General features: G+C 53.0%; 54 non-coding genes across 54 annotated transcripts; all 54 read left to right on the forward strand.

Moving 5' to 3' along the window:
- Nucleotides 1–377: 377 nt before the first annotated feature.
- Nucleotides 378–459, forward strand: TRNAS-GCU (transfer RNA serine (anticodon GCU)). Its single transcript has one exon. It is a non-coding gene; the product is annotated as a tRNA-Ser (tRNA).
- A 343-nt stretch (nt 460–802) lies between these two features.
- TRNAT-AGU (transfer RNA threonine (anticodon AGU)) lies at nt 803–876 on the forward strand. The gene has a single exon. It is a non-coding gene; the product is annotated as a tRNA-Thr (tRNA).
- A 162-nt stretch (nt 877–1,038) lies between these two features.
- On the forward strand, nt 1,039–1,112 carry TRNAT-AGU (transfer RNA threonine (anticodon AGU)). The gene has a single exon. It is a non-coding gene; the product is annotated as a tRNA-Thr (tRNA).
- Nucleotides 1,113–1,647: 535 nt separating this feature from the next.
- Nucleotides 1,648–1,729, forward strand: TRNAS-GCU (transfer RNA serine (anticodon GCU)). Its single transcript has one exon. It is a non-coding gene; the product is annotated as a tRNA-Ser (tRNA).
- Nucleotides 1,730–2,081: 352 nt separating this feature from the next.
- TRNAT-AGU (transfer RNA threonine (anticodon AGU)) lies at nt 2,082–2,155 on the forward strand. The gene has a single exon. It is a non-coding gene; the product is annotated as a tRNA-Thr (tRNA).
- Nucleotides 2,156–2,926: 771 nt separating this feature from the next.
- On the forward strand, nt 2,927–3,008 carry TRNAS-GCU (transfer RNA serine (anticodon GCU)). The gene has a single exon. It is a non-coding gene; the product is annotated as a tRNA-Ser (tRNA).
- Nucleotides 3,009–3,352: 344 nt separating this feature from the next.
- Nucleotides 3,353–3,426, forward strand: TRNAT-AGU (transfer RNA threonine (anticodon AGU)). The gene has a single exon. It is a non-coding gene; the product is annotated as a tRNA-Thr (tRNA).
- Nucleotides 3,427–3,588: 162 nt separating this feature from the next.
- On the forward strand, nt 3,589–3,662 carry TRNAT-AGU (transfer RNA threonine (anticodon AGU)). The gene has a single exon. It is a non-coding gene; the product is annotated as a tRNA-Thr (tRNA).
- A 535-nt stretch (nt 3,663–4,197) lies between these two features.
- TRNAS-GCU (transfer RNA serine (anticodon GCU)) lies at nt 4,198–4,279 on the forward strand. Its single transcript has one exon. It is a non-coding gene; the product is annotated as a tRNA-Ser (tRNA).
- Nucleotides 4,280–4,627: 348 nt separating this feature from the next.
- On the forward strand, nt 4,628–4,701 carry TRNAT-AGU (transfer RNA threonine (anticodon AGU)). Its single transcript has one exon. It is a non-coding gene; the product is annotated as a tRNA-Thr (tRNA).
- Nucleotides 4,702–4,863: 162 nt separating this feature from the next.
- Nucleotides 4,864–4,937, forward strand: TRNAT-AGU (transfer RNA threonine (anticodon AGU)). Its single transcript has one exon. It is a non-coding gene; the product is annotated as a tRNA-Thr (tRNA).
- A 535-nt stretch (nt 4,938–5,472) lies between these two features.
- On the forward strand, nt 5,473–5,554 carry TRNAS-GCU (transfer RNA serine (anticodon GCU)). The gene has a single exon. It is a non-coding gene; the product is annotated as a tRNA-Ser (tRNA).
- Nucleotides 5,555–5,900: 346 nt separating this feature from the next.
- TRNAT-AGU (transfer RNA threonine (anticodon AGU)) lies at nt 5,901–5,974 on the forward strand. The gene has a single exon. It is a non-coding gene; the product is annotated as a tRNA-Thr (tRNA).
- Nucleotides 5,975–6,136: 162 nt separating this feature from the next.
- Nucleotides 6,137–6,210, forward strand: TRNAT-AGU (transfer RNA threonine (anticodon AGU)). Its single transcript has one exon. It is a non-coding gene; the product is annotated as a tRNA-Thr (tRNA).
- Nucleotides 6,211–6,733: 523 nt separating this feature from the next.
- Nucleotides 6,734–6,815, forward strand: TRNAS-GCU (transfer RNA serine (anticodon GCU)). The gene has a single exon. It is a non-coding gene; the product is annotated as a tRNA-Ser (tRNA).
- Nucleotides 6,816–7,160: 345 nt separating this feature from the next.
- TRNAT-AGU (transfer RNA threonine (anticodon AGU)) lies at nt 7,161–7,234 on the forward strand. Its single transcript has one exon. It is a non-coding gene; the product is annotated as a tRNA-Thr (tRNA).
- A 535-nt stretch (nt 7,235–7,769) lies between these two features.
- Nucleotides 7,770–7,851, forward strand: TRNAS-GCU (transfer RNA serine (anticodon GCU)). Its single transcript has one exon. It is a non-coding gene; the product is annotated as a tRNA-Ser (tRNA).
- A 348-nt stretch (nt 7,852–8,199) lies between these two features.
- On the forward strand, nt 8,200–8,273 carry TRNAT-AGU (transfer RNA threonine (anticodon AGU)). Its single transcript has one exon. It is a non-coding gene; the product is annotated as a tRNA-Thr (tRNA).
- A 162-nt stretch (nt 8,274–8,435) lies between these two features.
- On the forward strand, nt 8,436–8,509 carry TRNAT-AGU (transfer RNA threonine (anticodon AGU)). The gene has a single exon. It is a non-coding gene; the product is annotated as a tRNA-Thr (tRNA).
- A 535-nt stretch (nt 8,510–9,044) lies between these two features.
- Nucleotides 9,045–9,126, forward strand: TRNAS-GCU (transfer RNA serine (anticodon GCU)). The gene has a single exon. It is a non-coding gene; the product is annotated as a tRNA-Ser (tRNA).
- A 345-nt stretch (nt 9,127–9,471) lies between these two features.
- On the forward strand, nt 9,472–9,545 carry TRNAT-AGU (transfer RNA threonine (anticodon AGU)). Its single transcript has one exon. It is a non-coding gene; the product is annotated as a tRNA-Thr (tRNA).
- A 162-nt stretch (nt 9,546–9,707) lies between these two features.
- TRNAT-AGU (transfer RNA threonine (anticodon AGU)) lies at nt 9,708–9,781 on the forward strand. The gene has a single exon. It is a non-coding gene; the product is annotated as a tRNA-Thr (tRNA).
- A 535-nt stretch (nt 9,782–10,316) lies between these two features.
- Nucleotides 10,317–10,398, forward strand: TRNAS-GCU (transfer RNA serine (anticodon GCU)). The gene has a single exon. It is a non-coding gene; the product is annotated as a tRNA-Ser (tRNA).
- A 349-nt stretch (nt 10,399–10,747) lies between these two features.
- Nucleotides 10,748–10,821, forward strand: TRNAT-AGU (transfer RNA threonine (anticodon AGU)). Its single transcript has one exon. It is a non-coding gene; the product is annotated as a tRNA-Thr (tRNA).
- A 162-nt stretch (nt 10,822–10,983) lies between these two features.
- Nucleotides 10,984–11,057, forward strand: TRNAT-AGU (transfer RNA threonine (anticodon AGU)). Its single transcript has one exon. It is a non-coding gene; the product is annotated as a tRNA-Thr (tRNA).
- Nucleotides 11,058–11,592: 535 nt separating this feature from the next.
- On the forward strand, nt 11,593–11,674 carry TRNAS-GCU (transfer RNA serine (anticodon GCU)). Its single transcript has one exon. It is a non-coding gene; the product is annotated as a tRNA-Ser (tRNA).
- Nucleotides 11,675–12,021: 347 nt separating this feature from the next.
- Nucleotides 12,022–12,095, forward strand: TRNAT-AGU (transfer RNA threonine (anticodon AGU)). Its single transcript has one exon. It is a non-coding gene; the product is annotated as a tRNA-Thr (tRNA).
- A 161-nt stretch (nt 12,096–12,256) lies between these two features.
- Nucleotides 12,257–12,330, forward strand: TRNAT-AGU (transfer RNA threonine (anticodon AGU)). Its single transcript has one exon. It is a non-coding gene; the product is annotated as a tRNA-Thr (tRNA).
- Nucleotides 12,331–12,865: 535 nt separating this feature from the next.
- TRNAS-GCU (transfer RNA serine (anticodon GCU)) lies at nt 12,866–12,950 on the forward strand. The gene has a single exon. It is a non-coding gene; the product is annotated as a tRNA-Ser (tRNA).
- Nucleotides 12,951–13,294: 344 nt separating this feature from the next.
- Nucleotides 13,295–13,368, forward strand: TRNAT-AGU (transfer RNA threonine (anticodon AGU)). The gene has a single exon. It is a non-coding gene; the product is annotated as a tRNA-Thr (tRNA).
- A 772-nt stretch (nt 13,369–14,140) lies between these two features.
- Nucleotides 14,141–14,222, forward strand: TRNAS-GCU (transfer RNA serine (anticodon GCU)). The gene has a single exon. It is a non-coding gene; the product is annotated as a tRNA-Ser (tRNA).
- Nucleotides 14,223–14,568: 346 nt separating this feature from the next.
- TRNAT-AGU (transfer RNA threonine (anticodon AGU)) lies at nt 14,569–14,642 on the forward strand. The gene has a single exon. It is a non-coding gene; the product is annotated as a tRNA-Thr (tRNA).
- Nucleotides 14,643–14,804: 162 nt separating this feature from the next.
- On the forward strand, nt 14,805–14,878 carry TRNAT-AGU (transfer RNA threonine (anticodon AGU)). Its single transcript has one exon. It is a non-coding gene; the product is annotated as a tRNA-Thr (tRNA).
- Nucleotides 14,879–15,413: 535 nt separating this feature from the next.
- Nucleotides 15,414–15,495, forward strand: TRNAS-GCU (transfer RNA serine (anticodon GCU)). Its single transcript has one exon. It is a non-coding gene; the product is annotated as a tRNA-Ser (tRNA).
- Nucleotides 15,496–15,840: 345 nt separating this feature from the next.
- Nucleotides 15,841–15,914, forward strand: TRNAT-AGU (transfer RNA threonine (anticodon AGU)). The gene has a single exon. It is a non-coding gene; the product is annotated as a tRNA-Thr (tRNA).
- Nucleotides 15,915–16,076: 162 nt separating this feature from the next.
- On the forward strand, nt 16,077–16,150 carry TRNAT-AGU (transfer RNA threonine (anticodon AGU)). Its single transcript has one exon. It is a non-coding gene; the product is annotated as a tRNA-Thr (tRNA).
- A 535-nt stretch (nt 16,151–16,685) lies between these two features.
- TRNAS-GCU (transfer RNA serine (anticodon GCU)) lies at nt 16,686–16,767 on the forward strand. Its single transcript has one exon. It is a non-coding gene; the product is annotated as a tRNA-Ser (tRNA).
- Nucleotides 16,768–17,114: 347 nt separating this feature from the next.
- Nucleotides 17,115–17,188, forward strand: TRNAT-AGU (transfer RNA threonine (anticodon AGU)). Its single transcript has one exon. It is a non-coding gene; the product is annotated as a tRNA-Thr (tRNA).
- Nucleotides 17,189–17,349: 161 nt separating this feature from the next.
- TRNAT-AGU (transfer RNA threonine (anticodon AGU)) lies at nt 17,350–17,423 on the forward strand. The gene has a single exon. It is a non-coding gene; the product is annotated as a tRNA-Thr (tRNA).
- Nucleotides 17,424–17,958: 535 nt separating this feature from the next.
- On the forward strand, nt 17,959–18,043 carry TRNAS-GCU (transfer RNA serine (anticodon GCU)). Its single transcript has one exon. It is a non-coding gene; the product is annotated as a tRNA-Ser (tRNA).
- Nucleotides 18,044–18,385: 342 nt separating this feature from the next.
- TRNAT-AGU (transfer RNA threonine (anticodon AGU)) lies at nt 18,386–18,459 on the forward strand. Its single transcript has one exon. It is a non-coding gene; the product is annotated as a tRNA-Thr (tRNA).
- Nucleotides 18,460–19,231: 772 nt separating this feature from the next.
- On the forward strand, nt 19,232–19,313 carry TRNAS-GCU (transfer RNA serine (anticodon GCU)). The gene has a single exon. It is a non-coding gene; the product is annotated as a tRNA-Ser (tRNA).
- Nucleotides 19,314–19,658: 345 nt separating this feature from the next.
- TRNAT-AGU (transfer RNA threonine (anticodon AGU)) lies at nt 19,659–19,732 on the forward strand. The gene has a single exon. It is a non-coding gene; the product is annotated as a tRNA-Thr (tRNA).
- A 162-nt stretch (nt 19,733–19,894) lies between these two features.
- On the forward strand, nt 19,895–19,968 carry TRNAT-AGU (transfer RNA threonine (anticodon AGU)). Its single transcript has one exon. It is a non-coding gene; the product is annotated as a tRNA-Thr (tRNA).
- A 535-nt stretch (nt 19,969–20,503) lies between these two features.
- Nucleotides 20,504–20,585, forward strand: TRNAS-GCU (transfer RNA serine (anticodon GCU)). Its single transcript has one exon. It is a non-coding gene; the product is annotated as a tRNA-Ser (tRNA).
- Nucleotides 20,586–20,930: 345 nt separating this feature from the next.
- TRNAT-AGU (transfer RNA threonine (anticodon AGU)) lies at nt 20,931–21,004 on the forward strand. Its single transcript has one exon. It is a non-coding gene; the product is annotated as a tRNA-Thr (tRNA).
- A 771-nt stretch (nt 21,005–21,775) lies between these two features.
- TRNAS-GCU (transfer RNA serine (anticodon GCU)) lies at nt 21,776–21,857 on the forward strand. The gene has a single exon. It is a non-coding gene; the product is annotated as a tRNA-Ser (tRNA).
- Nucleotides 21,858–22,204: 347 nt separating this feature from the next.
- On the forward strand, nt 22,205–22,278 carry TRNAT-AGU (transfer RNA threonine (anticodon AGU)). The gene has a single exon. It is a non-coding gene; the product is annotated as a tRNA-Thr (tRNA).
- Nucleotides 22,279–23,049: 771 nt separating this feature from the next.
- TRNAS-GCU (transfer RNA serine (anticodon GCU)) lies at nt 23,050–23,131 on the forward strand. The gene has a single exon. It is a non-coding gene; the product is annotated as a tRNA-Ser (tRNA).
- Nucleotides 23,132–23,481: 350 nt separating this feature from the next.
- On the forward strand, nt 23,482–23,555 carry TRNAT-AGU (transfer RNA threonine (anticodon AGU)). Its single transcript has one exon. It is a non-coding gene; the product is annotated as a tRNA-Thr (tRNA).
- A 162-nt stretch (nt 23,556–23,717) lies between these two features.
- On the forward strand, nt 23,718–23,791 carry TRNAT-AGU (transfer RNA threonine (anticodon AGU)). The gene has a single exon. It is a non-coding gene; the product is annotated as a tRNA-Thr (tRNA).
- Nucleotides 23,792–24,326: 535 nt separating this feature from the next.
- Nucleotides 24,327–24,408, forward strand: TRNAS-GCU (transfer RNA serine (anticodon GCU)). The gene has a single exon. It is a non-coding gene; the product is annotated as a tRNA-Ser (tRNA).
- A 347-nt stretch (nt 24,409–24,755) lies between these two features.
- Nucleotides 24,756–24,829, forward strand: TRNAT-AGU (transfer RNA threonine (anticodon AGU)). The gene has a single exon. It is a non-coding gene; the product is annotated as a tRNA-Thr (tRNA).
- Nucleotides 24,830–24,991: 162 nt separating this feature from the next.
- Nucleotides 24,992–25,065, forward strand: TRNAT-AGU (transfer RNA threonine (anticodon AGU)). The gene has a single exon. It is a non-coding gene; the product is annotated as a tRNA-Thr (tRNA).
- The last annotated feature ends 413 nt before the right edge of the window (nt 25,066–25,478 follow it).

The raw sequence follows: 25,478 nt of genomic DNA on the forward strand, positions 1-25,478 counted from the left end.
CAGGCTAAAGATCAGTCCTGGGTGCCCTTTTGAATGCAGGGGACTTATTCTTTGGAGGGAGCCCGCCTTCCCATCAACATTCTGGAGCACAGGACAATTCAGGCCTCCCTTCAATGTTGCATACCTCTTCTTCTGTGAGAACCTCAGATGGGAATCCAGTTGGACAATGCCATGGCTATGGCCTACGTCAATCACCAAGGGGGTCACCGAAGGTGGTGCCTCTCAGAAGGAAGCATATTGCCCCAGGAGGACGTGGTGCTCAGACATACTCAGTCTCCTGGCTGACTCTCCGTGCGCCCTCCCAGATTGCCGGAATCTGGCTAAGCCCTTCTCAAAAGCCACAGACAAGAAACGGCCCAAGGTTCTAGGTTACACATGACGAGGTGGCCGAGTGGTTAAGGCGATGGACTGCTAATCCATTGTGCTCTGCACGCATGGGTTCGAATCCCATCCTCGTCGGTAGTTTAGTTCGTAATCAATGTAAACGTGCTTAACGTAAAGCATTTCATGGCACAAAGGTCTTGTACACATAGAAAAAAAGGCACTGTCAACCTGGACCTAGACATTCTACCTCCCTTCCATGCCCCCTCCTCGGCCCAATCCACAGCTCTCCCCTCTGCACTCAGTCAGACCCACCCTGTCCCACTTTTGTACTCCCCTCTGTCCACAGCTTTAACTTCTGTGCGAGCCGCCCCCCCCCCAATACCCCCCAGCTCCAGCCCCCGCATTCCTGTTACGCCCTGCACTGCCCCCTGCACCCACTCTGCACTTGACTGGGTTGCAAAGGCTGTGCACCACGTGAGGCGCTGTGGCTTAGTTGGTGAAAGCGCCTGTCTAGTAAACAGGAGATCCTGAGTTCAAATCTCAGCAGTGCCTGCCGTGGAGTCTTTCCATTTATAACGTTTTCAGTTTTGCGCAAGCTTAATGGCAGCCTTGAGTCTCCCAAGCGTGGTAGGTTTCCAACCCAGTGCTAGCTTGAGGGAAGACCTTGCCTCCAAAGATTTGAAAAATTCTCACAAAGAGCTATCCCCCAAGTGGGGCGCTGTGGCTTAGTTGGTGAAAGCGCCTGTCTAGTAAACAGGAGATCCTGAGTTCAAATCTCAGCAGTGCCTGCCGTGGAGTCCATCCATTTCTAACATTTTCAGTATTGCGCAAGCTGAATGTCACCCCTCAGTCTCCCAAGCGTGGTAGCCCACCGACCCAGCGCTGGACCCAGGCAAGACCCTGCCTCCAACGACTTGAAAAATTCCCACTGTACATATCAGCCTATCAGGCTAAAGATCAGTCCTGGGTGCCCTTTTGAATGCAGGGGACTTATTCTTTGGAGGGAGCCCGCCTTCCCATCAACATTCTGGAGCACAGGACAATTCAGGCCTCCCTTCAATGTTGCATACCTCTTCTTCTGTGAGAACCTCAGATGGGAATCCAGTTGGACAATGCCATGGCTATGGCCTACGTCAATCACCAAGGGGGTCACCGAAGGTGGTGCCTCTCAGAAGGAAGCATATTGCCCCAGGAGGACGTGGTGCTCAGACATACTCAGTCTCCTGGCTGACTCTCCGTGCGCCCTCCCAGATTGCCGGAATCTGGCTAAGCCCTTCTCAAAAGCCACAGACAAGAAACGGCCCAAGGTTCTAGGTTACACATGACGAGGTGGCCGAGTGGTTAAGGCGATGGACTGCTAATCCATTGTGCTCTGCACGCATGGGTTCGAATCCCATCCTCGTCGGTAGTTTAGTTCGTAATCAATGTAAACGTGCTTAACGTAAAGCATTTCATGGCACAAAGGTCTTGTACACATAGAAAAAAAGGCACTGTCAACCTGGACCTAGACATTCTACCTCCCTTCCATGCCCCCTCCTCGGCCCAATCCACAGCTCTCCCCTCTGCACTCAGTCAGACCCACCCTGTCCCACTTTTGTACTCCCCTCTGTCCACAGCTTTAACTTCTGTGCGAGCCGCCCCCCCCCCCCAATACCCCCCAGCTCCAGCCCCCGCATTCCTGTTACGCCCTGCACTGCCCCCTGCACCCTGCACCCACTCTGCACTTGACTGGGTTGCAAAGGATGTGCACCACGTGAGGCGCTGTGGCTTAGTTGGTGAAAGCGCCTGTCTAGTAAACAGGAGATCCTGAGTTCAAATCTCAGCAGTGCCTGCCGTGGAGTCTTTCCATTTATAACGTTTTCAGTTTTGCGCAAGCTTAATGGCAGCCTTGAGTCTCCCAAGCGTGGTAGGTTTCCAACCCAGTGCTAGTTTGAGGGAAGACCTTGCCTCCAAAGATTTGAAAAATTCTCACAAAGAGCTATCCCCCAAGTGGGGCGCTGTAGCTTAGTTGGTGAAAGCGCCTGTCTAGTAAACAGGAGATCCTGAGTTCAAATCTCAGCAGTGCCTGCCGTGGAGTCCATCCATTTCTAACATTTTCAGTATTGCGCAAGCTGAATGTCACCCCTCAGTCTCCCAAGCGTGGTAGCCCACCGACCCAGCGCTGGACCCAGGCAAGACCCTGCCTCCAACGACTTGAAAAATTCCCACTGTACATATCAGCCTATCAGGCTAAAGATCAGTCCTGGGTGCCCTTTTGAATGCAGGGGACTTATTCTTTGGAGGGAGCCCGCCTTCCCATCAACATTCTGGAGCACAGGACAATTCAGGCCTCCCTTCAATGTTGCATACCTCTTCTTCTGTGAGAACCTCAGATGGGAATCCAGTTGGACAATGCCATGGCTATGGCCTACGTCAATCACCAAGGGGGTCACCGAAGGTGGTGCCTCTCAGAAGGAAGCATATTGCCCCAGGAGGACGTGGTGCTCAGACATACTCAGTCTCCTGGCTGACTCTCCGTGCGCCCTCCCAGATTGCCGGAATCTGGCTAAGCCCTTCTCAAAAGCCACAGACAAGAAACGGCCCAAGGTTCTAGGTTACACATGACGAGGTGGCCGAGTGGTTAAGGCGATGAACTGCTAATCCATTGTGCTCTGCACGCATGGGTTCGAATCCCATCCTCGTCGGTAGTTTAGTTCGTAATCAATGTAAACGTGCTTAACGTAAAGCATTTCATGGCACAAAGGTCTTGTACACATAGAAAAAAAGGCACTGTCAACCCGGACCTAGACATTCTACCTCCCTTCCATGCCCCCTCCTCGGCCCAATCCACAGCTCTCCCCTCTGCACTCAGTCAGACCCACCCTGTCCCACTTTTGTACTCCCCTCTGTCCACAGCTTTAACTTCTGTGCGAGCCGCCCCCCCCCCCAATACCCCCCAGCTCCAGCCCCCGCATTCCTGTTACGCCCTGCACTGCCCCCTGCACCCACTCTGCACTTGACTGGGTTGCAAAGGATGTGCACCACGTGAGGCGCTGTGGCTTAGTTGGTGAAAGCGCCTGTCTAGTAAACAGGAGATCCTGAGTTCAAATCTCAGCAGTGCCTGCCGTGGAGTCTTTCCATTTATAACGTTTTCAGTTTTGCGCAAGCTTAATGGCAGCCTTGAGTCTCCCAAGCGTGGTAGGTTTCCAACCCAGTGCTAGCTTGAGGGAAGACCTTGCCTCCAAAGATTTGAAAAATTCTCACAAAGAGCTATCCCCCAAGTGGGGCGCTGTGGCTTAGTTGGTGAAAGCGCCTGTCTAGTAAACAGGAGATCCTGAGTTCAAATCTCAGCAGTGCCTGCCGTGGAGTCCATCCATTTCTAACATTTTCAGTATTGCGCAAGCTGAATGTCACCCCTCAGTCTCCCAAGCGTGGTAGCCCACCGACCCAGCGCTGGACCCAGGCAAGACCCTGCCTCCAACGACTTGAAAAATTCCCACTGTACATATCAGCCTATCAGGCTAAAGATCAGTCCTGGGTGCCCTTTTGAATGCAGGGGACTTATTCTTTGGAGGGAGCCCGCCTTCCCATCAACATTCTGGAGCACAGGACAATTCAGGCCTCCCTTCAATGTTGCATACCTCTTCTTCTGTGAGAACCTCAGATGGGAATCCAGTTGGACAATGCCATGGCTATGGCCTACGTCAATCACCAAGGGGGTCACCGAAGGTGGTGCCTCTCAGAAGGAAGCATATTGCCCCAGGAGGACGTGGTGCTCAGACATACTCAGTCTCCTGGCTGACTCTCCGTGCGCCCTCCCAGATTGCCGGAATCTGGCTAAGCCCTTCTCAAAAGCCACAGACAAGAAACGGCCCAAGGTTCTAGGTTACACATGACGAGGTGGCCGAGTGGTTAAGGCGATGGACTGCTAATCCATTGTGCTCTGCACGCATGGGTTCGAATCCCATCCTCGTCGGTAGTTTAGTTCGTAATCAATGTAAACGTGCTTAACGTAAAGCATTTCATGGCACAAAGGTCTTGTACACATAGAAAAAAAAGGCACTGTCAAGCTGGACCTAGACATTCTACCTCCCTTCCATGCCCCCTCCTCGGCCCAATCCACAGCTCTCCCCTCTGCACTCAGTCAGACCCACCCTGTCCCACTTTTGTACTCCCCTCTGTCCACAGCTTTAACTTCTGTGCGAGCCGCCCCCCCCCCCCCCAATACCCCCCAGCTCCAGCCCCCGCATTCCTGTTACGCCCTGCACTGCCCCCTGCACCCACTCTGCACTTGACTGGGTTGCAAAGGATGTGCACCACGTGAGGCGCTGTGGCTTAGTTGGTGAAAGCGCCTGTCTAGTAAACAGGAGATCCTGAGTTCAAATCTCAGCAGTGCCTGCCGTGGAGTCTTTCCATTTATAACGTTTTCAGTTTTGCGCAAGCTTAATGGCAGCCTTGAGTCTCCCAAGCGTGGTAGGTTTCCAACCCAGTGCTAGCTTGAGGGAAGACCTTGCCTCCAAAGATTTGAAAAATTCTCACAAAGAGCTATCCCCCAAGTGGGGCGCTGTGGCTTAGTTGGTGAAAGCGCCTGTCTAGTAAACAGGAGATCCTGAGTTCAAATCTCAGCAGTGCCTGCCGTGGAGTCCATCCATTTCTAACATTTTCAGTATTGCGCAAGCTGAATGTCACCCCTCAGTCTCCCAAGCGTGGTAGCCCACCGACCCAGCGCTGGACCCAGGCAAGACCCTGCCTCCAACGACTTGAAAAATTCCCACTGTACATATCAGCCTATCAGGCTAAAGATCAGTCCTGGGTGCCCTTTTGAATGCAGGGGACTTATTCTTTGGAGGGAGCCCGCCTTCCCATCAACATTCTGGAGCACAGGACAATTCAGGCCTCCCTTCAATGTTGCATACCTCTTCTTCTGTGAGAACCTCAGATGGGAATCCAGTTGGACAATGCCATGGCTATGGCCTACGTCAATCACCAAGGGGGTCACCGAAGGTGGTGCCTCTCAGAAGGAAGCATATTGCCCCAGGAGGACGTGGTGCTCAGACATACTCAGTCTCCTGGCTGACTCTCCGTGCGCCCTCCCAGATTGCCGCAATCTGGCTAAGCCCTTCTCAAAAGCCACAGACAAGAAACGGCCCAAGGTTCTAGGTTACACATGACGAGGTGGCCGAGTGGTTAAGGCGATGGACTGCTAATCCATTGTGCTCTGCACGCATGGGTTCGAATCCCATCCTCGTCGGTAGTTTAGTTCGTAATCAATGTAAACGTGCTTAACGTAAAGCATTTCATGGCACAAAGGTCTTGTACACATAGAAAAAAAGGCACTGTCAACTAGGACCTAGACATTCTACCTCCCTTCCATGCCCCCTCCTCGGCCCAATCCACAGCTCTCCCCTCTGCACTCAGTCAGACCCACCCTGTCCCACTTTTGTACTCCCCTCTGTCCACAGCTTTAACTTCTGTGCGAGCCGCCCCCCCCCCCCCAATACCCCCCAGCTCCAGCCCCCGCATTCCTGTTACGCCCTGCACTGCCCCCTGCACCCACTCTGCACTTGACTGGGTTGCAAAGGATGTGCACCACGTGAGGCGCTGTGGCTTAGTTGGTGAAAGCGCCTGTCTAGTAAACAGGAGATCCTGAGTTCAAATCTCAGCAGTGCCTGCCGTGGAGTCTTTCCATTTATAACGTTTTCAGTTTTGCGCAAGCTTAATGGCAGCCTTGAGTCTCCCAAGCGTGGTAGGTTTCCAACCCAGTGCTAGCTTGAGGGAAGACCTTGCCTCCAAAGATTTGAAAAATTCTCAGAAAGAGCTATCCCCCAAGTGGGGCGCTGTGGCTTAGTTGGTGAAAGCGCCTGTCTAGTAAACAGGAGATCCTGAGTTCAAATCTCAGCAGTGCCTGCCGTGGAGTCCATCCATTTCTAACATTTTCAGTATTGCGCAAGCTGAATGTCACCCCTCAGTCTCCCAAGCGTGGTAGCCCACCGACCCAGGCAAGACCCTGCCTCCAACGACTTGAAAAATTCCCACTGTACATATCAGCCTATCAGGCTAAAGATCAGTCCTGGGTGCCCTTTTGAATGCAGGGGACTTATTCTTTGGAGGGAGCCCGCCTTCCCATCAACATTCTGGAGCACAGGACAATTCAGGCCTCCCTTCAATGTTGCATACCTCTTCTTCTGTGAGAACCTCAGATGGGAATCCAGTTGGACAATGCCATGGCTATGGCCTACGTCAATCACCAAGGGGGTCACCGAAGGTGGTGCCTCTCAGAAGGAAGCATATTGCCCCAGGAGGACGTGGTGCTCAGACATACTCAGTCTCCTGGCTGACTCTCCGTGCGCCCTCCCAGATTGCCGGAATCTGGCTAAGCCCTTCTCAAAAGCCACAGACAAGAAACGGCCCAAGGTTCTAGGTTACACATGACGAGGTGGCCGAGTGGTTAAGGCGATGGACTGCTAATCCATTGTGCTCTGCACGCATGGGTTCGAATCCCATCCTCGTCGGTAGTTTAGTTCGTAATCAATGTAAACGTGCTTAACGTAAAGCATTTCATGGCACAAAGGTCTTGTACACATAGAAAAAAAGGCACTGTCAACCTGGACCTAGACATTCTACCTCCCTTCCATGCCCCCTCCTCGGCCCAATCCACAGCTCTCCCCTCTGCACTCAGTCAGACCCACCCTGTCCCACTTTTGTACTCCCCTCTGTCCACAGCTTTAACTTCTGTGCGAGCCGCCCCCCCCCCCCAATACCCCCCAGCTCCAGCCCCCGCATTCCTGTTACGCCCTGCACTGCCCCCTGCACCCACTCTGCACTTGACTGGGTTGCAAAGGATGTGCACCACGTGAGGCGCTGTGGCTTAGTTGGTGAAAGCGCCTGTCTAGTAAACAGGAGATCCTGAGTTCAAATCTCAGCAGTGCCTGCCGTGGAGTCCATCCATTTCTAACATTTTCAGTATTGCGCAAGCTGAATGTCACCCCTCAGTCTCCCAAGCGTGGTAGCCCACCGACCCAGCGCTGGACCCAGGCAAGACCCTGCCTCCAACGACTTGAAAAATTCCCACTGTACATATCAGCCTATCAGGCTAAAGATCAGTCCTGGGTGCCCTTTTGAATGCAGGGGACTTATTCTTTGGAGGGAGCCCGCCTTCCCATCAACATTCTGGAGCACAGGACAATTCAGGCCTCCCTTCAATGTTGCATACCTCTTCTTCTGTGAGAACCTCAGATGGGAATCCAGTTGGACAATGCCATGGCTATGGCCTACGTCAATCACCAAGGGGGTCACCGAAGGTGGTGCCTCTCAGAAGGAAGCATATTGCCCCAGGAGGACGTGGTGCTCAGACATACTCAGTCTCCTGGCTGACTCTCCGTGCGCCCTCCCAGATTGCCGCAATCTGGCTAAGCCCTTCTCAAAAGCCACAGACAAGAAACGGCCCAAGGTTCTAGGTTACACATGACGAGGTGGCCGAGTGGTTAAGGCGATGGACTGCTAATCCATTGTGCTCTGCACGCATGGGTTCGAATCCCATCCTCGTCGGTAGTTTAGTTCGTAATCAATGTAAACGTGCTTAACGTAAAGCATTTCATGGCACAAAGGTCTTGTACACATAGAAAAAAAGGCACTGTCAACCTGGACCTAGACATTCTACCTCCCTTCCATGCCCCCTCCTCGGCCCAATCCACAGCTCTCCCCTCTGCACTCAGTCAGACCCACCCTGTCCCACTTTTGTACTCCCCTCTGTCCACAGCTTTAACTTCTGTGCGAGCCGCCCCCCCCCCCCCCCAATACCCCCCAGCTCCAGCCCCCGCATTCCTGTTACGCCCTGCACTGCCCCCTGCACCCACTCTGCACTTGACTGGGTTGCAAAGGATGTGCACCACGTGAGGCGCTGTGGCTTAGTTGGTGAAAGCGCCTGTCTAGTAAACAGGAGATCCTGAGTTCAAATCTCAGCAGTGCCTGCCGTGGAGTCTTTCCATTTATAACGTTTTCAGTTTTGCGCAAGCTTAATGGCAGCCTTGAGTCTCCCAAGCGTGGTAGGTTTCCAACCCAGTGCTAGCTTGAGGGAAGACCTTGCCTCCAAAGATTTGAAAAATTCTCACAAAGAGCTATCCCCCAAGTGGGGCGCTGTGGCTTAGTTGGTGAAAGCGCCTGTCTAGTAAACAGGAGATCCTGAGTTCAAATCTCAGCAGTGCCTGCCGTGGAGTCCATCCATTTCTAACATTTTCAGTATTGCGCAAGCTGAATGTCACCCCTCAGTCTCCCAAGCGTGGTAGCCCACTGACCCAGCGCTGGACCCAGGCAAGACCCTGCCTCCAACGACTTGAAAAATTCCCACTGTACATATCAGCCTATCAGGCTAAAGATCAGTCCTGGGTGCCCTTTTGAATGCAGGGGACTTATTCTTTGGAGGGAGCCCGCCTTCCCATCAACATTCTGGAGCACAGGACAATTCAGGCCTCCCTTCAATGTTGCATACCTCTTCTTCTGTGAGAACCTCAGATGGGAATCCAGTTGGACAATGCCATGGCTATGGCCTACGTCAATCACCAAGGGGGTCACCGAAGGTGGTGCCTCTCAGAAGGAAGCATATTGCCCCAGGAGGACGTGGTGCTCAGACATACTCAGTCTCCTGGCTGACTCTCCGTGCGCCCTCCCAGATTGCCGGAATCTGGCTAAGCCCTTCTCAAAAGCCACAGACAAGAAACGGCCCAAGGTTCTAGGTTACACATGACGAGGTGGCCGAGTGGTTAAGGCGATGGACTGCTAATCCATTGTGCTCTGCACGCATGGGTTCGAATCCCATCCTCGTCGGTAGTTTAGTTCGTAATCAATGTAAACGTGCTTAACGTAAAGCATTTCATGGCACAAAGGTCTTGTACACATAGAAAAAAAGGCACTGTCAACCTGGACCTAGACATTCTACCTCCCTTCCATGCCCCCTCCTCGGCCCAATCCACAGCTCTCCCCTCTGCACTCAGTCAGACCCACCCTGTCCCACTTTTGTACTCCCCTCTGTCCACAGCTTTAACTTCTGTGCGAGCCGCCCCCCCCCCCCAATACCCCCCAGCTCCAGCCCCCGCATTCCTGTTACGCCCTGCACTGCCCCCTGCACCCACTCTGCACTTGACTGGGTTGCAAAGGATGTGCACCACGTGAGGCGCTGTGGCTTAGTTGGTGAAAGCGCCTGTCTAGTAAACAGGAGATCCTGAGTTCAAATCTCAGCAGTGCCTGCCGTGGAGTCTTTCCATTTATAACGTTTTCAGTTTTGCGCAAGCTTAATGGCAGCCTTGAGTCTCCCAAGCATGGTAGGTTTCCAACCCAGTGCTAGCTTGAGGGAAGACCTTGCCTCCAAAGATTTGAAAAATTCTCACAAAGAGCTATCCCCCAAGTGGGGCGCTGTGGCTTAGTTGGTGAAAGCGCCTGTCTAGTAAACAGGAGATCCTGAGTTCAAATCTCAGCAGTGCCTGCCGTGGAGTCCATCCATTTCTAACATTTTCAGTATTGCGCAAGCTGAATGTCACCCCTCAGTCTCCCAAGCGTGGTAGCCCACCGACCCAGCGCTGGACCCAGGCAAGACCCTGCCTCCAACGACTTGAAAAATTCCCACTGTACATATCAGCCTATCAGGCTAAAGATCAGTCCTGGGTGCCCTTTTGAATGCAGGGGACTTATTCTTTGGAGGGAGCCCGCCTTCCCATCAACATTCTGGAGCACAGGACAATTCAGGCCTCCCTTCAATGTTGCATACCTCTTCTTCTGTGAGAACCTCAGATGGGAATCCAGTTGGACAATGCCATGGCTATGGCCTACGTCAATCACCAAGGGGGTCACCGAAGGTGGTGCCTCTCAGAAGGAAGCATATTGCCCCAGGAGGACGTGGTGCTCAGACATACTCAGTCTCCTGGCTGACTCTCCGTGCGCCCTCCCAGATTGCCGGAATCTGGCTAAGCCCTTCTCAAAAGCCACAGACAAGAAACGGCCCAAGGTTCTAGGTTACACATGACGAGGTGGCCGAGTGGTTAAGGCGATGGACTGCTAATCCATTGTGCTCTGCACGCATGGGTTCGAATCCCATCCTCGTCGGTAGTTTAGTTCGTAATCAATGTAAACGTGCTTAACGTAAAGCATTTCATGGCACAAAGGTCTTGTACACATAGAAAAAAAGGCACTGTCAACCTGGACCTAGACATTCTACCTCCCTTCCATGCCCCCTCCTCGGCCCAATCCACAGCTCTCCCCTCTGCACTCAGTCAGACCCACCCTGTCCCACTTTTGTACTCCCCTCTGTCCACAGCTTTAACTTCTGTGCGAGCCGCCCCCCCCCCCCCCCCAATACCCCCCAGCTCCAGCCCCCGCATTCCTGTTACGCCCTGCACTGCCCCCTGCACCCACTCTGCACTTGACTGGGTTGCAAAGGATGTGCACCACGTGAGGCGCTGTGGCTTAGTTGGTGAAAGCGCCTGTCTAGTAAACAGGAGATCCTGAGTTCAAATCTCAGCAGTGCCTGCCGTGGAGTCTTTCCATTTATAACGTTTTCAGTTTTGCGCAAGCTTAATGGCAGCCTTGAGTCTCCCAAGCGTGGTAGGTTTCCAACCCAGTGCTAGCTTGAGGGAAGACCTTGCCTCCAAAGATTTGAAAAATTCTCACAAAGAGCTATCCCCCAAGTGGGGCGCTGTGGCTTAGTTGGTGAAAGCGCCTGTCTAGTAAACAGGAGATCCTGAGTTCAAATCTCAGCAGTGCCTGCCGTGGAGTCCATCCATTTCTAACATTTTCAGTATTGCGCAAGCTGAATGTCACCCCTCAGTCTCCCAAGCGTGGTAGCCCACCGACCCAGCGCTGGACCCAGGCAAGACCCTGCCTCCAACGACTTGAAAAATTCCCACTGTACATATCAGCCTATCAGGCTAAAGATCAGTCCTGGGTGCCCTTTTGAATGCAGGGGACTTATTCTTTGGAGGGAGCCCGCCTTCCCATCAACATTCTGGAGCACAGGACAATTCAGGCCTCCCTTCAATGTTGCATACCTCTTCTTCTGTGAGAACCTCAGATGGGAATCCAGTTGGACAATGCCATGGCTATGGCCTACGTCAATCACCAAGGGGGTCACCGAAGGTGGTGCCTCTCAGAAGGAAGCATATTGCCCCAGGAGGACGTGGTGCTCAGACATACTCAGTCTCCTGGCTGACTCTCCGTGCGCCCTCCCAGATTGCCGGAATCTGGCTAAGCCCTTCTCAAAAGCCACAGACAAGAAACGGCCCAAGGTTCTAGGTTACACATGACGAGGTGGCCGAGTGGTTAAGGCGATGGACTGCTAATCCATTGTGCTCTGCACGCATGGGTTCGAATCCCATCCTCGTCGGTAGTTTAGTTCGTAATCAATGTAAACGTGCTTAACGTAAAGCATTTCATGGCACAAAGGTCTTGTACACATAGAAAAAAAGGCACTGTCAACCTGGACCTAGACATTCTACCTCCCTTCCATGCCCCCTCCTCGGCCCAATCCACAGCTCTCCCCTCTGCACTCAGTCAGACCCACCCTGTCCCACTTTTGTACTCCCCTCTGTCCACAGCTTTAACTTCTGTGCGAGCCGCCCCCCCCCCCCCCAATACCCCCCAGCTCCAGCCCCCGCATTCCTGTTACTCCCTGCACTGACCCCTGCACCCACTCTGCACTTGACTGGGTTGCAAAGGATGTGCACCACGTGAGGCGCTGTGGCTTAGTTGGTGAAAGCGCCTGTCTAGTAAACAGGAGATCCTGAGTTCAAATCTCAGCAGTGCCTGCCGTGGAGTCTTTCCATTTATAACGTTTTCAGTTTTGCGCAAGCTTAATGGCAGCCTTGAGTCTCCCAAGCGTGGTAGGTTTCCAACCCAGTGCTAGCTTGAGGGAAGACCTTGCCTCCAAAGATTTGAAAAATTCTCACAAAGAGCTATCCCCAAGTGGGGCGCTGTGGCTTAGTTGGTGAAAGCGCCTGTCTAGTAAACAGGAGATCCTGAGTTCAAATCTCAGCAGTGCCTGCCGTGGAGTCCATCCATTTCTAACATTTTCAGTATTGCGCAAGCTGAATGTCACCCCTCAGTCTCCCAAGCGTGGTAGCCCACCGACCCAGCGCTGGACCCAGGCAAGACCCTGCCTCCAACGACTTGAAAAATTCCCACTGTACATATCAGCCTATCAGGCTAAAGATCAGTCCTGGGTGCCCTTTTGAATGCAGGGGACTTATTCTTTGGAGGGAGCCCGCCTTCCCATCAACATTCTGGAGCACAGGACAATTCAGGCCTCCCTTCAATGTTGCATACCTCTTCTTCTGTGAGAACCTCAGATGGGAATCCAGTTGGACAATGCCATGGCTATGGCCTACGTCAATCACCAAGGGGGTCACCGAAGGTGGTGCCTCTCAGAAGGAAGCATATTGCCCCAGGAGGACGTGGTGCTCAGACATACTCAGTCTCCTGGCTGACTCTCCGTGCGCCCTCCCAGATTGCCGGAATCTGGCTAAGCCCTTCTCAAAAGCCACAGACAAGAAACGGCCCAAGGTTCTAGGTTACACATGACGAGGTGGCCGAGTGGTTAAGGCGATGGACTGCTAATCCATTGTGCTCTGCATGCATGGGTTCGAATCCCATCCTCGGGGGTAGTTTAGTTCGTAATCAATGTAAACGTGCTTAACGTAAAGCATTTCATGGCACAAAGGTCTTGTACACATAGAAAAAAAGGCACTGTCAACCTGGACCTAGACATTCTACCTCCCTTCCATGCCCCCTCCTCGGCCCAATCCACAGCTCTCCCCTCTGCACTCAGTTAGACCCACCCTGTCCCACTTTTGTACTCCCCTCTGTCCACAGCTTTAACTTCTGTGCGAGCCGCCCCCCCCCCCCCCAATACCCCCCAGCTCCAGCCCCCGCATTCCTGTTACGCCCTGCACTGCCCCCTGCACCCACTCTGCACTTGACTGGGTTGCAAAGGATGTGCACCACGTGAGGCGCTGTGGCTTAGTTGGTGAAAGCGCCTGTCTAGTAAACAGGAGATCCTGAGTTCAAATCTCAGCAGTGCCTGCCGTGGAGTCTTTCCATTTATAACGTTTTCAGTTTTGCGCAAGCTTAATGGCAGCCTTGAGTCTCCCAAGCGTGGTAGGTTTCCAACCCAGTGCTAGCTTGAGGGAAGACCTTGCCTCCAAAGATTTGAAAAATTCTCACAAAGAGCTATCCCCCAAGTGGGGCGCTGTGGCTTAGTTGGTGAAAGCGCCTGTCTAGTAAACAGGTAGATCCTGAGTTCAAATCTCAGCAGTGCCTGCCGTGGAGTCCATCCATTTCTAACATTTTCAGTATTGCGCAAGCTGAATGTCACCCCTCAGTCTCCCAAGCGTGGTAGCCCACCGACCCAGCGCTGGACCCAGGCAAGACCCTGCCTCCAACGACTTGAAAAATTCCCACTGTACATATCAGCCTATCAGGCTAAAGATCAGTCCTGGGTGCCCTTTTGAATGCAGGGGACTTATTCTTTGGAGGGAGCCCGCCTTCCCATCAACATTCTGGAGCACAGGACAATTCAGGCCTCCCTTCAATGTTGCATACCTCTTCTTCTGTGAGAACCTCAGATGGGAATCCAGTTGGACAATGCCATGGCTATGGCCTACGTCAATCACCAAGGGGGTCACCGAAGGTGGTGCCTCTCAGAAGGAAGCATATTGCCCCAGGAGGACGTGGTGCTCAGACATACTCAGTCTCCTGGCTGACTCTCCGTGCGCCCTCCCAGATTGCCGGAATCTGGCTAAGCCCTTCTCAAAAGCCACAGACAAGAAACGGCCCAAGGTTCTAGGTTACACATGACGAGGTGGCCGAGTGGTTAAGGCGATGGACTGCTAATCCATTGTGCTCTGCACGCATGGGTTCGAATCCCATCCTCGTCGGTAGTTTAGTTCGTAATCAATGTAAACGTGCTTAACGTAAAGCATTTCATGGCACAAAGGTCTTGTACACATAGAAAAAAAGGCACTGTCAACCTGGACCTAGACATTCTACCTCCCTTCCATGCCCCCTCCTCGGCCCAATCCACAGCTCTCCCCTCTGCACTCAGTCAGACCCACCCTGTCCCACTTTTGTACTCCCCTCTGTCCACAGCTTTAACTTCTGTGCGAGCCGCCCCCCCCCCCCCAATACCCCCCAGCTCCAGCCCCCGCATTCCTGTTACGCCCTGCACTGCCCCCTGCACCCACTCTGCACTTGACTGGGTTGCAAAGGATGTGCACCACGTGAGGCGCTGTGGCTTAGTTGGTGAAAGCGCCTGTCTAGTAAACAGGAGATCCTGAGTTCAAATCTCAGCAGTGCCTGCCGTGGAGTCTTTCCATTTATAACGTTTTCAGTTTTGCGCAAGCTTAATGGCAGCCTTGAGTCTCCCAAGCGTGGTAGGTTTCCAACCCAGTGCTAGCTTGAGGGAAGACCTTGCCTCCAAAGATTTGAAAAATTCTCACAAAGAGCTATCCCCCAAGTGGGGCGCTGTGGCTTAGTTGGTGAAAGCGCCTGTCTAGTAAACAGGAGATCCTGAGTTCAAATCTCAGCAGTGCCTGCCGTGGAGTCCATCCATTTCTAACATTTTCAGTATTGCGCAAGCTGAATGTCACCCCTCAGTCTCCCAAGCGTGGTAGCCCACCGACCCAGCGCTGGACCCAGGCAAGACCCTGCCTCCAACGACTTGAAAAATTCCCACTGTACATATCAGCCTATCAGGCTAAAGATCAGTCCTGGGTGCCCTTTTGAATGCAGGGGACTTATTCTTTGGAGGGAGCCCGCCTTCCCATCAACATTCTGGAGCACAGGACAATTCAGGCCTCCCTTCAATGTTGCATACCTCTTCTTCTGTGAGAACCTCAGATGGGAATCCAGTTGGACAATGCCATGGCTATGGCCTACGTCAATCACCAAGGGGGTCACCGAAGGTGGTGCCTCTCAGAAGGAAGCATATTGCCCCAGGAGGACGTGGTGCTCAGACATACTCAGTCTCCTGGCTGACTCTCCGTGCGCCCTCCCAGATTGCCGGAATCTGGCTAAGCCCTTCTCAAAAGCCACAGACAAGAAACGGCCCAAGGTTCTAGGTTACACATGACGAGGTGGCCGAGTGGTTAAGGCGATGGACTGCTAATCCATTGTGCTCTGCACGCATGGGTTCGAATCCCATCCTCGTCGGTAGTTTAGTTCGTAATCAATGTAAACGTGCTTAACGTAAAGCATTTTATGGCACAAAGGTCTTGTACACATAGAAAAAAAGGCACTGTCAACCTGGACCTAGACATTCTACCTCCCTTCCATGCCCCCTCCTCGGCCCAATCCACAGCTCTCCCCTCTGCACTCAGTTAGACCCACCCTGTCCCACTTTTGTACTCCCCTCTGTCCACAGCTTTAACTTCTGTGCGAGCCGCCCCCCCCCCCCAATACCCCCCAGCTCCAGTCCCCGCATTCCTGTTATGCCCTGCACTGCCCCCTGCACCCACTCTGCACTTGACTGGGTTGCAAAGGATGTGCACCACGTGAGGCGCTGTGGCTTAGTTGGTGAAAGCGCCTGTCTAGTAAACAGGAGATCCTGAGTTCAAATCTCAGCAGTGCCTGCCGTGGAGTCTTTCCATTTATAACGTTTTCAGTTTTGCGCAAGCTTAATGGCAGCCTTGAGTCTCCCAAGCGTGGTAGGTTTCCAACCCAGTGCTAGCTTGAGGGAAGACCTTGCCTCCAAAGATTTGAAAAATTCTCACAAAGAGCTATCCCCCAAGTGGGGCGCTGTGGCTTAGTTGGTGAAAGCGCCTGTCTAGTAAACAGGAGATCCTGAGTTCAAATCTCAGCAGTGCCTGCCGTGGAGTCCATCCATTTCTAACATTTTCAGTATTGCGCAAGCTGAATGTCACCCCTCAGTCTCCCAAGCGTGGTAGCCCACCGACCCAGCGCTGGACCCAGGCAAGACCCTGCCTCCAACGACTTGAAAAATTCCCACTGTACATATCAGCCTATCAGGCTAAAGATCAGTCCTGGGTGCCCTTTTGAATGCAGGGGACTTATTCTTTGGAGGGAGCCCGCCTTCCCATCAACATTCTGGAGCACAGGACAATTCAGGCCTCCCTTCAATGTTGCATACCTCTTCTTCTGTGAGAACCTCAGATGGGAATCCAGTTGGACAATGCCATGGCTATGGCCTACGTCAATCACCAAGGGGGTCACCGAAGGTGGTGCCTCTCAGAAGGAAGCATATTGCCCCAGGAGGACGTGGTGCTCAGACATACTCAGTCTCCTGGCTGACTCTCCGTGCGCCCTCCCAGATTGCCGGAATCTGGCTAAGCCCTTCTCAAAAGCCACAGACAAGAAACGGCCCAAGGTTCTAGGTTACACATGACGAGGTGGCCGAGTGGTTAAGGCGATGGACTGCTAATCCATTGTGCTCTGCACGCATGGGTTCGAATCCCATCCTCGTCGGTAGTTTAGTTCGTAATCAATGTAAACGTGCTTAACGTAAAGCATTTCATGGCACAAAGGTCTTGTACACATAGAAAAAAAGGCACTGTCAACCTGGACCTAGACATTCTACCTCCCTTCCATGCCCCCTCCTCGGCCCAATCCACAGCTCTCCCCTCTGCACTCAGTCAGACCCACCCTGTCCCACTTTTGTACTCCCCTCTGTCCACAGCTTTAACTTCTGTGCGAGCCGCCCCCCCCCCCCCCAATACCCCCCAGCTCCAGCCCCCGCATTCCTGTTACGCCCTGCACTGCCCCCTGCACCCACTCTGCACTTGACTGGGTTGCAAAGGATGTGCACCACGTGAGGCGCTGTGGCTTAGTTGGTGAAAGCGCCTGTCTAGTAAACAGGAGATCCTGAGTTCAAATCTCAGCAGTGCCTGCCGTGGAGTCTTTCCATTTATAACGTTTTCAGTTTTGCGCAAGCTTAATGGCAGCCTTGAGTCTCCCAAGCGTGGTAGGTTTCCAACCCAGTGCTAGCTTGAGGGAAGACCTTGCCTCCAAAGATTTGAAAAATTCTCACAAAGAGCTATCCCCAAGTGGGGCGCTGTGGCTTAGTTGGTGAAAGCGCCTGTCTAGTAAACAGGAGATCCTGAGTTCAAATCTCAGCAGTGCCTGCCGTGGAGTCCATCCATTTCTAACATTTTCAGTATTGCGCAAGCTGAATGTCACCCCTCAGTCTCCCAAGCGTGGTAGCCCACCGACCCAGCGCTGGACCCAGGCAAGACCCTGCCTCCAACGACTTGAAAAATTCCCACTGTACATATCAGCCTATCAGGCTAAAGATCAGTCCTGGGTGCCCTTTTGAATGCAGGGGACTTATTCTTTGGAGGGAGCCCGCCTTCCCATCAACATTCTGGAGCACAGGACAATTCAGGCCTCCCTTCAATGTTGCATACCTCTTCTTCTGTGAGAACCTCAGATGGGAATCCAGTTGGACAATGCCATGGCTATGGCCTACGTCAATCACCAAGGGGGTCACCGAAGGTGGTGCCTCTCAGAAGGAAGCATATTGCCCCAGGAGGACGTGGTGCTCAGACATACTCAGTCTCCTGGCTGACTCTCCGTGCGCCCTCCCAGATTGCCGGAATCTGGCTAAGCCCTTCTCAAAAGCCACAGACAAGAAACGGCCCAAGGTTCTAGGTTACACATGATGAGGTGGCCGAGTGGTTAAGGCGATGGACTGCTAATCCATTGTGCTCTGCATGCATGGGTTCGAATCCCATCCTCGGGGGTAGTTTAGTTCGTAATCAATGTAAACGTGCTTAACGTAAAGCATTTCATGGCACAAAGGTCTTGTACACATAGAAAAAAAGGCACTGTCAACCTGGACCTAGACATTCTACCTCCCTTCCATGCCCCCTCCTCGGCCCAATCCACAGCTCTCCCCTCTGCACTCAGTTAGACCCACCCTGTCCCACTTTTGTACTCCCCTCTGTCCACAGCTTTAACTTCTGTGCGAGCCGCCCCCCCCCCCCAATACCCCCCAGCTCCAGCCCCCGCATTCCTGTTACGCCCTGCACTGCCCCCTGCACCCACTCTGCACTTGACTGGGTTGCAAAGGATGTGCACCACGTGAGGCGCTGTGGCTTAGTTGGTGAAAGCGCCTGTCTAGTAAACAGGAGATCCTGAGTTCAAATCTCAGCAGTGCCTGCCGTGGAGTCTTTCCATTTATAACGTTTTCAGTTTTGCGCAAGCTTAATGGCAGCCTTGAGTCTCCCAAGCGTGGTAGGTTTCCAACCCAGTGCTAGCTTGAGGGAAGACCTTGCCTCCAAAGATTTGAAAAATTCTCACAAAGAGCTATCCCCCAAGTGGGGCGCTGTGGCTTAGTTGGTGAAAGCGCCTGTCTAGTAAACAGGTAGATCCTGAGTTCAAATCTCAGCAGTGCCTGCCGTGGAGTCCATCCATTTCTAACATTTTCAGTATTGCGCAAGCTGAATGTCACCCCTCAGTCTCCCAAGCGTGGTAGCCCACCGACCCAGCGCTGGACCCAGGCAAGACCCTGCCTCCAACGACTTGAAAAATTCCCACTGTACATATCAGCCTATCAGGCTAAAGATCAGTCCTGGGTGCCCTTTTGAATGCAGGGGACTTATTCTTTGGAGGGAGCCCGCCTTCCCATCAACATTCTGGAGCACAGGACAATTCAGGCCTCCCTTCAATGTTGCATACCTCTTCTTCTGTGAGAACCTCAGATGGGAATCCAGTTGGACAATGCCATGGCTATGGCCTACGTCAATCACCAAGGGGGTCACCGAAGGTGGTGCCTCTCAGAAGGAAGCATATTGCCCCAGGAGGACGTGGTGCTCAGACATACTCAGTCTCCTGGCTGACTCTCCGTGCGCCCTCCCAGATTGCCGGAATCTGGCTAAGCCCTTCTCAAAAGCCACAGACAAGAAACGGCCCAAGGTTCTAGGTTACACATGACGAGGTGGCCGAGTGGTTAAGGCGATGGACTGCTAATCCATTGTGCTCTGCACGCATGGGTTCGAATCCCATCCTCGTCGGTAGTTTAGTTCGTAATCAATGTAAACGTGCTTAACGTAAAGCATTTCATGGCACAAAGGTCTTGTACACATAGAAAAAAAGGCACTGTCAACCTGGACCTAGACATTCTACCTCCCTTCCATGCCCCCTCCTCGGCCCAATCCACAGCTCTCCCCTCTGCACTCAGTCAGACCCACCCTGTCCCACTTTTGTACTCCCCTCTGTCCACAGCTTTAACTTCTGTGCGAGCCGCCCCCCCCCCCCAATACCCCCCAGCTCCAGCCCCCGCATTCCTGTTACGCCCTGCACTGCCCCCTGCACCCACTCTGCACTTGACTGGGTTGCAAAGGATGTGCACCACGTGAGGCGCTGTGGCTTAGTTGGTGAAAGCGCCTGTCTAGTAAACAGGAGATCCTGAGTTCAAATCTCAGCAGTGCCTGCCGTGGAGTCTTTCCATTTATAACGTTTTCAGTTTTGCGCAAGCTTAATGGCAGCCTTGAGTCTCCCAAGCGTGGTAGGTTTCCAACCCAGTGCTAGCTTGAGGGAAGACCTTGCCTCCAAAGATTTGAAAAATTCTCACAAAGAGCTATCCCCCAAGTGGGGCGCTGTGGCTTAGTTGGTGAAAGCGCCTGTCTAGTAAACAGGAGATCCTGAGTTCAAATCTCAGCAGTGCCTGCCGTGGAGTCCATCCATTTCTAACATTTTCAGTATTGCGCAAGCTGAATGTCACCCCTCAGTCTCCCAAGCGTGGTAGCCCACCGACCCAGCGCTGGACCCAGGCAAGACCCTGCCTCCAACGACTTGAAAAATTCCCACTGTACATATCAGCCTATCAGGCTAAAGATCAGTCCTGGGTGCCCTTTTGAATGCAGGGGACTTATTCTTTGGAGGGAGCCCGCCTTCCCATCAACATTCTGGAGCACAGGACAATTCAGGCCTCCCTTCAATGTTGCATACCTCTTCTTCTGTGAGAACCTCAGATGGGAATCCAGTTGGACAATGCCATGGCTATGGCCTACGTCAATCACCAAGGGGGTCACCGAAGGTGGTGCCTCTCAGAAGGAAGCATATTGCCCCAGGAGGACGTGGTGCTCAGACATACTCAGTCTCCTGGCTGACTCTCCGTGCGCCCTCCCAGATTGCCGGAATCTGGCTAAGCCCTTCTCAAAAGCCACAGACAAGAAACGGCCCAAGGTTCTAGGTTACACATGACGAGGTGGCCGAGTGGTTAAGGCGATGGACTGCTAATCCATTGTGCTCTGCACGCATGGGTTCGAATCCCATCCTCGTCGGTAGTTTAGTTCGTAATCAATGTAAACGTGCTTAACGTAAAGCATTTCATGGCACAAAGGTCTTGTACACATAGAAAAAAAGGCACTGTCAACCTGGACCTAGACATTCTACCTCCCTTCCATGCCCCCTCCTCGGCCCAATCCACAGCTCTCCCCTCTGCACTCAGTTAGACCCACCCTGTCCCACTTTTGTACTCCCCTCTGTCCACAGCTTTAACTTCTGTGCGAGCCGCCCCCCCCCCCCAATACCCCCCAGCTCCAGCCCCCGCATTCCTGTTATGCCCTGCACTGCCCCCTGCACCCACTCTGCACTTGACTGGGTTGCAAAGGATGTGCACCACGTGAGGCGCTGTGGCTTAGTTGGTGAAAGCGCCTGTCTAGTAAACAGGAGATCCTGAGTTCAAATCTCAGCAGTGCCTGCCGTGGAGTCTTTCCATTTATAACGTTTTCAGTTTTGCGCAAGCTTAATGGCAGCCTTGAGTCTCCCAAGCGTGGTAGGTTTCCAACCCAGTGCTAGCTTGAGGGAAGACCTTGCCTCCAAAGATTTGAAAAATTCTCACAAAGAGCTATCCCCCAAGTGGGGCGCTGTGGCTTAGTTGGTGAAAGCACCTGTCTAGTAAACAGGAGATCCTGAGTTCAAATCTCAGCAGTGCCTGCCGTGGAGTCCATCCATTTCTAACATTTTCAGTATTGCGCAAGCTGAATGTCACCCCTCAGTCTCCCAAGCGTGGTAGCCCACCGACCCAGCGCTGGACCCAGGCAAGACCCTGCCTCCAACGACTTGAAAAATTCCCACTGTACATATCAGCCTATCAGGCTAAAGATCAGTCCTGGGTGCCCTTTTGAATGCAGGGGACTTATTCTTTGGAGGGAGCCCGCCTTCCCATCAACATTCTGGAGCACAGGACAATTCAGGCCTCCCTTCAATGTTGCATACCTCTTCTTCTGTGAGAACCTCAGATGGGAATCCAGTTGGACAATGCCATGGCTATGGCCTACGTCAATCACCAAGGGGGTCACCGAAGGTGGTGCCTCTCAGAAGGAAGCATATTGCCCCAGGAGGACGTGGTGCTCAGACATACTCAGTCTCCTGGCTGACTCTCCGTGCGCCCTCCCAGATTGCCGGAATCTGGCTAAGCCCTTCTCAAAAGCCACAGACAAGAAACGGCCCAAGGTTCTAGGTTACACATGACGAGGTGGCCGAGTGGTTAAGGCGATGGACTGCTAATCCATTGTGCTCTGCACGCATGGGTTCGAATCCCATCCTCGTCGGTAGTTTAGTTCGTAATCAATGTAAACGTGCTTAACGTAAAGCATTTCATGGCACAAAGGTCTTGTACACATAGAAAAAAAGGCACTGTCAACCTGGACCTAGACATTCTACCTCCCTTCCATGCCCCCTCCTCGGCCCAATCCACAGCTCTCCCCTCTGCACTCAGTCAGACCCACCCTGTCCCACTTTTGTACTCCCCTCTGTCCACAGCTTTAACTTCTGTGCGAGCCGCCCCCCCCCCCCCCAATACCCCCCAGCTCCAGCCCCCGCATTCCTGTTACGCCCTGCACTGCCCCCTGCACCCACTCTGCACTTGACTGGGTTGCAAAGGATGTGCACCACGTGAGGCGCTGTGGCTTAGTTGGTGAAAGCGCCTGTCTAGTAAACAGGAGATCCTGAGTTCAAATCTCAGCAGTGCCTGCCGTGGAGTCTTTCCATTTATAACGTTTTCAGTTTTGCGCAAGCTTAATGGCAGCCTTGAGTCTCCCAAGCGTGGTAGGTTTCCAACCCAGTGCTAGCTTGAGGGAAGACCTTGCCTCCAAAGATTTGAAAAATTCTCACAAAGAGCTATCCCCCAAGTGGGGCGCTGTGGCTTAGTTGGTGAAAGCACCTGTCTAGTAAACAGGAGATCCTGAGTTCAAATCTCAGCAGTGCCTGCCGTGGAGTCCATCCATTTCTAACATTTTCAGTATTGCGCAAGCTGAATGTCACCCCTCAGTCTCCCAAGCGTGGTAGCCCACCGACCCAGCGCTGGACCCAGGCAAGACCCTGCCTCCAACGACTTGAAAAATTCCCACTGTACATATCAGCCTATCAGGCTAAAGATCAGTCCTGGGTGCCCTTTTGAATGCAGGGGACTTATTCTTTGGAGGGAGCCCGCCTTCCCATCAACATTCTGGAGCACAGGACAATTCAGGCCTCCCTTCAATGTTGCATACCTCTTCTTCTGTGAGAACCTCAGATGGGAATCCAGTTGGACAATGCCATGGCTATGGCCTACGTCAATCACCAAGGGGGTCACCGAAGGTGGTGCCTCTCAGAAGGAAGCATATTGCCCCAGGAGGACGTGGTGCTCAGACATACTCAGTCTCCTGGCTGACTCTCCGTGCGCCCTCCCAGATTGCCGCAATCTGGCTAAGCCCTTCTCAAAAGCCACAGACAAGAAACGGCCCAAGGTTCTAGGTTACACATGACGAGGTGGCCGAGTGGTTAAGGCGATGGACTGCTAATCCATTGTGCTCTGCACGCATGGGTTCGAATCCCATCCTCGTCGGTAGTTTAGTTCGTAATCAATGTAAACGTGCTTAACGTAAAGCATTTCATGGCACAAAGGTCTTGTACACATAGAAAAAAAGGCACTGTCAACCTGGACCTAGACATTCTACCTCCCTTCCATGCCCCCTCCTCGGCCCAATCCACAGCTCTCCCCTCTGCACTCAGTCAGACCCACCCTGTCCCACTTTTGTACTCCCCTCTGTCCACAGCTTTAACTTCTGTGCGAGCCGCCCCCCCCCCCCCCCCCAATACCCCCCAGCTCCAGCCCCCGCATTCCTGTTACGCCCTGCACTGCCCCCTGCACCCACTCTGCACTTGACTGGGTTGCAAAGGATGTGCACCACGTGAGGCGCTGTGGCTTAGTTGGTGAAAGCGCCTGTCTAGTAAACAGGAGATCCTGAGTTCAAATCTCAGCAGTGCCTGCCGTGGAGTCTTTCCATTTATAACGTTTTCAGTTTTGCGCAAGCTTAATGGCAGCCTTGAGTCTCCCAAGCGTGGTAGGTTTCCAACCCAGTGCTAGCTTGAGGGAAGACCTTGCCTCCAAAGATTTGAAAAATTCTCACAAAGAGCTATCCCCCAAGTGGGGCGCTGTGGCTTAGTTGGTGAAAGCGCCTGTCTAGTAAACAGGAGATCCTGAGTTCAAATCTCAGCAGTGCCTGCCGTGGAGTCCATCCATTTCTAACATTTTCAGTATTGCGCAAGCTGAATGTCACCCCTCAGTCTCCCAAGCGTGGTAGCCCACCGACCCAGCGCTGGACCCAGGCAAGACCCTGCCTCCAACGACTTGAAAAATTCCCACTGTACATATCAGCCTATCAGGCTAAAGATCAGTCCTGGGTGCCCTTTTGAATGCAGGGGACTTATTCTTTGGAGGGAGCCCGCCTTCCCATCAACATTCTGGAGCACAGGACAATTCAGGCCTCCCTTCAATGTTGCATACCTCTTCTTCTGTGAGAACCTCAGATGGGAATCCAGTTGGACAATGCCATGGCTATGGCCTACGTCAATCACCAAGGGGGTCACCGAAGGTGGTGCCTCTCAGAAGGAAGCATATTGCCCCAGGAGGACGTGGTGCTCAGACATACTCAGTCTCCTGGCTGACTCTCCGTGCGCCCTCCCAGATTGCCGGAATCTGGCTAAGCCCTTCTCAAAAGCCACAGACAAGAAACGGCCCAAGGTTCTAGGTTACACATGACGAGGTGGCCGAGTGGTTAAGGCGATGGACTGCTAATCCATTGTGCTCTGCACGCATGGGTTCGAATCCCATCCTCGTCGGTAGTTTAGTTCGTAATCAATGTAAACGTGCTTAATGTAAAGCATTTCATGGCACAAAGGTCTTGTACACATAGAAAAAAAGGCACTGTCAACCTGGACCTAGACATTCTACCTCCCTTCCATGCCCCCTCCTCGGCCCAATCCATAGCTCTCCCCTCTGCACTCAGTCAGACCCACCCTGTCCCACTTTTGTACTCCCCTCTGTCCACAGCTTTAACTTCTGTGCGAGCCGCCCCCCCCCCCCCCAATACCCCCCAGCTCCAGCCCCCGCATTCCTGTTACGCCCTGCACTGCCCCCTGCACCCACTCTGCACTTGACTGGGTTGCAAAGGATGTGCACCACGTGAGGCGCTGTGGCTTAGTTGGTGAAAGCGCCTGTCTAGTAAACAGGAGATCCTGAGTTCAAATCTCAGCAGTGCCTGCCGTGGAGTCTTTCCATTTATAACGTTTTCAGTTTTGCGCAAGCTTAATGGCAGCCTTGAGTCTCCCAAGCGTGGTAGGTTTCCAACCCAGTGCTAGCTTGAGGGAAGACCTTGCCTCCAAAGATTTGAAAAATTCTCACAAAGAGCTATCCCCCAAGTGGGGCGCTGTGGCTTAGTTGGTGAAAGCGCCTGTCTAGTAAACAGGAGATCCTGAGTTCAAATCTCAGCAGTGCCTGCCGTGGAGTCCATCCATTTCTAACATTTTCAGTATTGCGCAAGCTGAATGTCACCCCTCAGTCTCCCAAGCGTGGTAGCCCACCGACCCAGCGCTGGACCCAGGCAAGACCCTGCCTCCAACGACTTGAAAAATTCCCACTGTACATATCAGCCTATCAGGCTAAAGATCAGTCCTGGGTGCCCTTTTGAATGCAGGGGACTTATTCTTTGGAGGGAGCCCGCCTTCCCATCAACATTCTGGAGCACAGGACAATTCAGGCCTCCCTTCAATGTTGCATACCTCTTCTTCTGTGAGAACCTCAGATGGGAATCCAGTTGGACAATGCCATGGCTATGGCCTACGTCAATCACCAAGGGGGTCACCGAAGGTGGTGCCTCTCAGAAGGAAGCATATTGCCCCAGGAGGACGTG

This window comes from Lithobates pipiens, unplaced genomic scaffold, assembly GCF_037356315.1.
Source record: "Lithobates pipiens isolate NorthernLeopardFrog02 unplaced genomic scaffold, aLitPip1_a1.2 Scaffold_8, whole genome shotgun sequence".
Lineage (NCBI taxonomy): Eukaryota > Metazoa > Chordata > Amphibia > Anura > Ranidae > Lithobates > Lithobates pipiens.